Source organism: Oreochromis niloticus, linkage group LG17, assembly GCF_001858045.2.
Source record: "Oreochromis niloticus isolate F11D_XX linkage group LG17, O_niloticus_UMD_NMBU, whole genome shotgun sequence".
NCBI classification, from domain to species: Eukaryota; Metazoa; Chordata; class Actinopteri; order Cichliformes; family Cichlidae; genus Oreochromis; species Oreochromis niloticus.
The window spans coordinates 814135-824153 of record NC_031981.2 but is presented as its reverse complement, the minus strand read 5'-3'; the positions used below and the strand labels follow the sequence as shown (position 1 = coordinate 824153).

Genomic DNA, 10019 nt, shown 5'->3' with positions numbered 1-10019 from the left:
CTAAACTGGGAAAATTAAATGCTGAACAAAACCTTGAATGTAGAAAAATCCTGGAAACATGACATGAAACAACAGACGACCTGACAGCGAATGAACAGAAACACACAGACTAAATACACACAAGGGCGATTAGGGGAAGTGGAAACACAGCTGACACTAATCTGATATAACGAGGCAAAGGAAGCAAAGTTGACTTCACTGAGATAGGACACAGACCTTTAAAATAAAACAAGAAACATGATAACATAAGACATGAAACACAAGGGTGAGGGAAACTTAAATACAGGGGAAGAAAACACAAGGGGAATCTAATAAACAAATGAACTTCGATAAATGAATGAATTTAAACATCAACATCAAAATAAACTAAAACTAAAACGCTGGGTCAACAGACCCAGGAACAAGACAAAGAAGTGGATTTTCAGGTCCCTGTTTTGTTTTTGGGTCTACAGCAAGTCATGGCACTTCTTTTAGACCAGATGTTTTTATGATGTATGAACTACTAAGGGTGGATTTTGAAAAGTGCTCAATAAATAATAATTATTCTATTATTATTTCTTATTCTAAAAGTATTTTATAAACATTATTGATTAAATTTATCTTCACTTTTCCCCTATAATGTTGCACCTAAAATTCTTAAGTGTTTGTTTCAATCTAAACATTTATTATCATCTTCAGGATTTCTGTCTTAACGTGCTATAAATAAACTTTACTTATCTAACCTAATGTTAGTTTGGAGCAGAAAACGGTCAGGTTTAGTCATTAGGCAAACATTAATGTTAGACTGCTCTCATCAGAGGGAGGTAACGTCACAGTGTTATTCCACATTAACTGGGCGATATCTATATTAAAATCAAGACTAGTTAACATGTTCTCATTTCAGAGGATGATCCATAGGTTTGTGTAACCTTGGTGCCTGTAATTGATAAATCTATGTTTTTAGTATAGAGCTGATGAGTTGTTCTTTTTAGTATAGAGAAAAAGAAGCAATTAAAATAAATAGAAAGAAATCATGAATACAGTGAAAGCTCAGATGTCCCAGTTTTCCACTGGGACTTGAATGCAGCTCAAATTTGTGGCTTCAGGCGAAAATGGCAGCAAAATTTGTCTGAGAGCCCCGCGTGTCCATGTGACGTGATCTGTGCAGACAGTTTGGACACACACACGTTTAAGGGTTTGCAAGTGAGCAAAGAGGACGTTACATGAAGTTTTAGGGCATATTCACAGCTACAGTTACTCTGATCTGACTCACTTAACAAGTTTGTAACTTTTCCTTTTGTTTTGTCAGAGTGTCATGGTTCGGGGTCATTTTGACCCAGCATTTTGAGTTATGGTGTTTTTGTGATTTCGTTGTGTTGTAATGTGTAATCCTGTGTTTCGTGTGCTCTGTTTTGCCGCTAACTCGTCCCAGCTGTGTTCCCCGTGTGTTTCCATTTCCTTCATCACCCTCATGTGTATTTATTGTGTGAGTGTTCCTTCCTTCATTGTCAGGTTTGCTGTTTATCCTGCATCACGTTCCATGTGTCTCATGTTCAGGTTTTTCCATGTTTCAGATTTTTTTGTTTCTTATCCCTAGTGTTTAACGTTTCTAGTTTTCCCAGTTTAGTTCATGTTAGTGTTGCTTTAGTGTCTGTCTGCTTTTATTTCTTATTTTCTAACAGCGAATAAATCGTCTCGCTTTTCGTTGACATTCCACTCCTTTATCTGGTTTGTCTGCATTTGGGTCCTCACTTCAACACATCTGCCACCGAGCCGTGATTCGAGAAAAATCCAAGTAAACTCCCGACTTGATCAACAAGCTCCACAAACTTGCAGTGGATCCAGATGAAACTGATGTGGTCTCTCTTATGACCATAAAACTATAACTGAGACAGAGGATACTGTCAGAAAACGACTACAGCAAGACAGCTCCTTAGAAAACAGAACCATCTTCATAACCAATCAGATTTACACTGTTAGGCCTCTGCGTCACCACCACATGTATTAAATACAATATTAATGCAAAGTATTAGAAATACAACGTTTCTACAGACAAAAACAGATGTGCCGCTTGTAGCCAACCTTTACATGGAGGAAGTGGAAACTAAAGCTCTGTGCTCTCCACACTGTGGAGTGTAAAAGCATCAACACTGAAGTTTACCTGAAGCCCACACACAGACCTGCACCTCCTCTGTGTCCCACCACCCTCTGGAACACAAATTCAGTTGTTTTCATTCATACCCAAGTGCGATTATTGTGTTCACTTCTTCACAAATCAACTGTGCCAAGGGTTGTTTAAACATCCTTCAAATTTGTATGCACAGGAAGCTTGTTGAATGTGAAAATGATCAGATTGTGCTTAAATAATCACTATTCAGGTATGGATGTACACGTTTGTTTAATTGTTTTACATCTCATCAAACTGCTTTGCATTTGTGTTTGGATTGGCACATCCATTCATGACTCCTTAAAAGTTACACACCGGTCACTGCACACATTTGTTGGAGATTATGCATCGGAATTTCAGGAGCGGGACCGCGCCTCTGCACGTTGTCATCTATATAGGTTCCCCCAGTTCTGCAAACTGATCATTTTCGTTTACGTGCCCCACCCTCCTTCCCTCCCTCCCTCCTTGTTCTCAGTTCTTTAACTTCTTCATTTCTATTTAGTGCACGGGGATCTGCCAGGCCCGGGAGCCGTCGCCAGTCCCCTTCTAGGCCTTCCCCAAACCGCAGCTCAATTCATGTCAAAGCATTCACTTTTTCCTACTAAAACACTGTCAAACCTAAAATGAAGACGTGGGCCCAGCTAGTGAATAAAACTTCCTGATTCTGATTCTGAAGAGGCACCAGGCAGACCCAGGACATGCTGGAGAGATTAAATCTCTTGACTTGCTTGGGAATGCCTTGTTGTTCCCCCAGATAAGCTTGAGAAAGTCTGGGCTTCTCTGTTCAGGCTTCTGCCCCTACAACTCGGCCCCAGATCAGCGGAAGAGAATTGATGGATGCTTTACTTTTTCCATTAATTCTCTGACGTGATTATGTTAATCCCACAGCCGATCGATCTTTTATATAAGGTCTGTGATACTGATGCCCCTTTTAAATGCCGTGATAAGTAAGTACATCATGGATGTCCCAAAAAAAGCTGAGATGATAGTACAAATTTTTCACTCAGCTCCTTATTATGTCATTGTATAGAAATATGTAGATATTGAACAATGCAACAAGATGATAACAGCCTCTGGATAAAACTGGTATAAAAAAACTAATCATATTAGTATCATTTCATATTATAATGCAAACAGACCCACCATTCCCTGTTTGTTTTATATAACACTTAAATCTATATAAACTGTTCCACTTTTATTGTTCATGTCATTTTCATTCAATCCATGGTTTTTATGATTTTCTCCCAGCAACTTTGCGCACTCACAGCAGGATGCTCATGTTCTGCAGGTAGTGTGGTAGTCTTAAGATAGGATAGTGAGCTAAAACCCTTCAAATTGCTGAACAGATGAAATGCATCTTTAATGGAGAGATTATTAAAATGCATGATTTTGGTAGGCTCTTTATTGTTTTCAATTATATTGTGTTTTCAGTACATTTGGTATTATAATAATTGGCTCCAAAACAGACCTGGGCAAATTAGGCTTCTTTCGCCTCGAGGCGATGAAGGCATAAACCGTGCAGGAGACCACAGACAAAGGCTCTGCTGGTTTTTACCTGAGGATGGGGGGAAAAGTAAAAGCATCAATAATCTACCAAGTGGAGGAACTCTCCCAAGGTTTTGGAGTCTTTCTGTGTTATTCACAGCTGCTATAGCCTATAGACTCATAATTGACCTCTGCACTTTGTAAAAAAATTTTTAAAAACTTTATGAGATGAAAGATGGTGATGTTTTGTAATTCAACTTTTGAGTCCCCCTTCTCCCCGATCCAATAGTATTGAATTGCAAGTCATGAATTATTCAACGCACAGGAGGCGAGGCTACCTTAGCTGGAAGATGTTATATGAAACAAGGTTGCAACACCAAGTGATATCAAATGAGCTGACACAAAAAGAAAACACAAACAAACAACAACAACATAAAGTAAATAAATTGAATAAAAATAAGAGCAGTGTTAGACAGAGATGTCTTAAGGGAGAACTGGAGGGATATTACTGTCCAATAGCAGTTTTTCCACAGGATGCTGGTGCATGATGTGAAAAAAATCTCTTTAGTGTTTACTGATGTGGAATCCCATTATCTACCTTTGCTGAAGAGGGGCAAAGGCTTAATTTATGTCCTAATGCTTCAGTGCCAGCTCTTCACTTAACTTCTGGGTTGTAATTAACAATGTTTTTATCAAACGGTAATCATAGCATCAAGTGTTGACACTTCTGGGCAGCTCACAAGTACATAATTGTAGCTATTAAAATGTACTGTGTTTGGAGCTTTTATGCAATTGTCTGATAACTCTTTAAAGTAAAGTCTCATGAGCTGTGATGAACGCTTTAAACACACAGTTATTTAGAATAGAAGTCTAACATTGCTTTGTCTACCAAATCTTTTCCAGATTGTTCAAACGTGTTATTGGTTCTACAAGAGCAAATGAAACAGGAACTTTACGCACATTTTATTTTGAGTAAGCAAAAAAACCCTCAGTGTGGTTGAAAAGTAATTGGTTATAACTGTGTCATGGTTCTGGGTCTTTTGACCCAGCATGTTGAGTGTCATGTCCCTTTTGTATCATGCTGTTCTAGTTTATATGGTTTAAACTTCAGTGAGTTCTGTTTGAGTTCTCTATGTTTTCCCATCTCGTTCTTGTCTGTTTAGCTTCGTCCCGTGTCTGTGTCTTCCTCACTATGTTGGTTATAGCGTCGTGCCTTCAGCGTGCGAGTCTTTCATGTCCCCTGTGTTTAAGTCTCCCTCGCCCTTTGTGTGTCTCATTGATGTCTTTGTCTCCCTTTGTGCCCCTCTCGCTGTGTGTTCGTCTCCTCCTCCTGTTTACATGTTTCCCCTTACCACGACCCGCTCAGTGAGAGAAGGAATGATGGCGGCGTGGACACAGACAGCGCTGCTCTCTGTCCCGACCAGGAGAGTTCACACCCTGCATGCTCCACAAACCATCAATGGTGCTGCTGTGGAGAGGGTACACAGCACCCAGTTCCTTGGTGTGCACAGAAGATCTCTCTTGGTCACTAAAACTCAACAGTGACTCTACTTCCTCTGCAAACTGAGGAGCGCATCACACTTGCTCCATATATTTCATTTTAAGCGTTGTTTTCAATATATTTCACACTAAAAAATGCTTTGTGTCACTCCCATTTCTTTTTGTTGCATTTTGAAGCTCTACTGGAACCTTGTTAAGATCCAACCATGCAAAATAGGATTTGTTGCCATTTTGATCTGGACTGTATAACTCCTCTCCCCCCTTATGCTGAGGAGCTATCTGATAAGAAACCGTTGGTAGCTTTTTACCGCAGCACCGAAGAGAGTGTCCTCGCCTACTGCATGATGCCCTGATATCAGCTTGTCAACCAGGACTCCAGGAACGCTGAAGTGTAATCTATGAACAGCATGCTGATACAGTTTCTTGGTTGCTCGAGGTGGCAGAGTGCTGTGTGTAGAGCGATGTCACTGAGCTTTCATTTGAAATTGTTTGCCAGTGCTGGGAAGAATGATAGGAGCTGTGCAAAGTAACACGAAACCTCCTCTGCTGTTAGAGAGAGATGCATGAGGTCTCACAAATGTCCACAAGTGATGCCACCAATCAGTATTGTTTTAGGCTGAAGACAACAGATTAATCAAGTTAGAACCAGTTTAATGTCTGACAGAACTGTCAGACATTAAACCATTGTAGCCAGAGTGGGTTTCATGTTTTAGCAAAAAGAAGAATTTTTAGACTTAAAAAGCCAACTCCTTTGTTCTGCTGAATTTGGTTTTTTATTTTTTAATTCTCAAGAGTGAGTGACACAATTATAGAATTATATTATGGAATAGCGCTAACACTTCATGTAGTAAACCCCAAACTCCTATCATTAAAAAAATGTGACACTTGAAGACATCTTCCTACTCTGCTTAGCAGCTATTTTAGTGAAGCCTGCATCAACATAACAAACAGGGTGCACGGCAAGACCGCGGGCCAGGAATGGCTTCAATAAGAATCAAGAATAACTTTACTGATCTCAAAGGGAAATTCATATGTCTGACGTATCTGTGTTGAGAAACGTGAAGTTAGAGAAACCACCAACAGTACTCAATTGTCTTCCAGGGGCCAGAGCAGGCGGCATCAACTGCTGGTAAAGATAAACAGAAATGGACTGTGATGTTCTGGCTGTTTCAACCACCAGGTTAGGGGAAGCTTGGTGGTTGCAGAGTTGTTCCTGAACACTCTGACCAGTTTCCTCCCATTTGAGGGTCAAAACTGGAAATTAAAACATAACTTGGCAAAATGGACAATTGTTTGAACTGATGATCTGGAATCTGCTGTTGTTTAGAAATGCCTCCGAGACACCTTCCCAAGTTGAGTGCAGTGGGTTCAGGGCAGAGCCAGTGGAGGCTGCTTGACACAGCTGATAACGATCATCTAATCATGTCTCCCCTGTTTCTGTGGCTCACTGAGGATCTGGTTGGGGGAGGACAACCTCCAAGCTGATATAAAACAATCAACACCAGTAAAAGAGAGATAAATACAAAGGTTAAAACACAACTTCACAGTAAGCAAACTAAGAATGAAACTGTACATTATTAATTACAAACAGAAATTAAAAGTCCAAAAAACACATTAGAAATTAGAAAATGAACATCATGATCCCAAATTTAAAAAACAAAAGTGCAGATGAATGTTTGTGGTGACTAAAGCATCCTGGGATTTGGAGTCAGTTTTATTTTGTAGTGAATTCTACACTGAAGCAACCAACACGTTACATGTGATATTTCCTGTTCTCTAATAAGGAAGGAGAAAGCAGGGTGGTGTGGGGGGTGGGGGTCTAATCAGGGTGGGGGTTGGGGTATCAAAAGCTGTCCCAGAGATGGGTGTGTGGTGGGATAATGGGAGGAGGGAGGTGTCTGTGAGACAGTGAAAGAGGGGAGGATGTGGGTAATTATTTTGAAGGGTATTAAGTCATCAGATTTACTTTTATCTTGACTGCATTGTAGAAGTCGTGCATAATTAATGGAGGGAGCTTATTAGGAAAAGATGATTAGGCAAATTACACAGGTGTCGGATGGATTTTTCATGATGAATTTTTCCAGGACACTCGTAGATTTCCATCTGTTCTGCTCCTTCGAGAATGTGTCTTCAGGGGAAATTAATATGACACAATAAAAAACAAATTGCAGGCTGGCAAAAACAGAAAATAAAAACAAAAACATGAATTAAAAGTCAGTGCTGAAAATAACAAACAGTGAATTGTCATTTTTACAAATATTCTAATTATTAACAAGTTTTTGGGAAAATAACAGATTCATTTTAATGGACATTGGGAATTATATTTATCATGACTTTAGCAAATAACAAAAAACTCAACAAAAACTATACTTTGTCCTCAATGATTATATTTGATGTGACATCAATAAATTCTCATTCATACAGTGCAAAAAGTATTCACAGCACTTTACTTGTTCCACATTTTATTCAGAGCCTTTCCGCAGCCTTATCCAAAATGGATTAAATTCATTTTTCACCTGAAACCTTTACACACAATACCCCCATAATGACAAAATCAAAACCCAAGAAGCAGAGTCCTTCACTGCTCACATCAGCTCAGTGGATAGAAACATCAAGTTCCCCAGGGAAGACACAGAGGATAACTGTTTGCCATTCCTGGACTGTGCCGTGTGCACTGAGGAAAATAGAAACCTCAACACTGAAGTTTACCTGAAGCCCACACACATGGACCAGTACCTCCTTTTGACTCCCGCCATCTTCTGGAACACAAACTTGGAGTAATCAGGATCCTACAACACCGAGCAGAAAGCATTCCCTCTAAGCCAGAAGGGAAAGGAAAGGAACACAGAAACAGAACAATAATGTCTTACCCTTATGTAACAAGTTTATCAGAGAAACTCAGGAGAGTCTTCTCCAAGCATGAAATCCCAGTGTACTTCAGACCGGGTGGGGTGTGCTGGAGGTAGTGTTTACTAATAGTCCGAATGGCCTAGAGCAGGGGTGTCGAACTCCAGGCCTTGAGGGCCGGTGTCCTGCAGGTTTTAGATCTCACCCTGGGTCAACACACCTTAATCAAATGATTCGTTCATTACCAGGCCTCTGGAGAACTTCAAGAAGTCTTGAGGAGTTAATTTAGCCATTTTAAATCAGCTGTGTTGGATCAAGGACACATCTAAAACCTGCAGGATACCGGCCCTCGAGGCCTGGAGGTTGACACCTGTGGCCTAAAGGAAGAAGCAGTTGGTGGGTCTGGAGATGTGGGACCTGATTGACTTGAGGCACCGACCACAGGGCAGCGGGTCAAACAGGTGGTTGGTGGGGTGCAAAGGGTCACCTTTGATGTGCCTGGTTTTCCTGAGACGGGAGGAGCTGGGGATGGACTCCAGGGGTGGGCAAAGGACGGCCCCTTTTGGGCAGTGTTAATTACCTCCCAAGCAGCCTTCCTGTTCTCAGTAGTGGCCCCTGCGTACCAAACACCCAGGCAGTAGGAGAGGATGCTCTTCACTGAGGAGCAGTAGAAGGCCAGCACCAGCTTCTGGTCCAGGTTATTCTTCCTCAGGACACGGAGGAAATGCAGCCACTGCTGGGCCTTCTTTACCAGGGCGATGGTGTTGTGGGTCCAGGTGAGATCAGCGAAGATGTGGGTACCCAGAAACTTGAAGGTGTCCCGATTTGTCAGATTTGGCTGTAGGAAGAGTCCTGGTGGTTTCAAACCTTCCACTTACAGATAAATTTACTGTGCTCACAGGTGGACTCCAGTTAAGTTGTAGAAACATCTGATGATGATGTGTGGAAACAGGATGCACTTGAGCTCAACTTTGAGTGTCACGGTAAAGAGTGAGTATACTCTCTCTCATTCACCCTTTTTTTTTGATACAGGATTGTTGAAATTAAGGCGAAAAAACGAGTCAACGTACTCAATTTACTGTACAACAAATTATGATGACGTGTTCCACAATTTTATAAATGTGTTTTTGATGTGATGAAGCAAATTTGGCAGGAAGACATTCAGCAAAACCAAAAACCCGAGGAATTAAACATGTATAAAGATTTGGTCACTGTTGTTATCCTGGTCATCAAACTATATGGTGATCATAGCCACAAAAGACAAGTGAGAAAATACTGACTTTTACCTGAGTCTGTTTCTCTGCAGGTTCAGATCGTGCACGATGATCAGGAATAATTCGCTCCTGCAATACAGGAAGGAAACTTCCCCTCTTGGCTCAGTGTGACCACCATGTCTGTTCTTCATGTGGTCCTCTCCCACTTGCCATTATTGGGGTTCCCTGAAGAGTACTTCAAAGCCTCCTTAGATGTTTAGGCTTGTTCACACCTGTGAACCTACTTCATAAAACCCTAACCCTTCCACAAGCAAATCAGCGATTTTGTTTGTGCCGCCTTCATCTTAGCATTTTCTCTTGCTCACTGTTTGTGGTTAAGCTCATAATTTGTCCTAATTAAACAAAGTATGGTAAGTTAAAAGATTATTGACACATTTAAATATCCTTGTGGTCATTTAAAAAGTGTACTAAACTCACAGACAAAGACCTTGATGTTGAAGTGTAGGTGAATTAATCGAGCGTCTGAAGGTAAAGTAACAAACCGTCAGGAGATGCTGGCCTGCCAGGTGCCTCCCTGGGCATCGTAGATATCCCCGCTCATTTACATTGGATAATTTTGATGATGAAGAGGGTGACAGAAGTTTGAAGGATGACTGAGTGGACGGACGTGTGACCTGAGAGGTGAAATTGGATTTGGCTCCTGTCTGTTAGCACTGGTAGAGGATGGCTACAAGCTCAGTAAACTGTAATGGCCAAGACCCCCCCCCCCCCCCCCCCCCCGCCCCCACACACTACCATTTTCAATTCATTTCCTGCAAAGCATGAAA

General features: G+C 41.1%; 1 long non-coding RNA gene across 1 annotated transcript; it reads left to right on the top strand.

Annotated features, from left to right (window-relative positions):
• Positions 1 to 8600: 8600 nt before the first annotated feature.
• Positions 8601 to 9549, top strand: LOC109195046 (uncharacterized). The gene is made up of 3 exons (XR_002056720.2): positions 8601 to 8754; positions 8880 to 8968; positions 9285 to 9549. It is a non-coding gene; the product is annotated as an uncharacterized LOC109195046 (long non-coding RNA).
• The last annotated feature ends 470 nt before the right edge of the window (positions 9550 to 10019 follow it).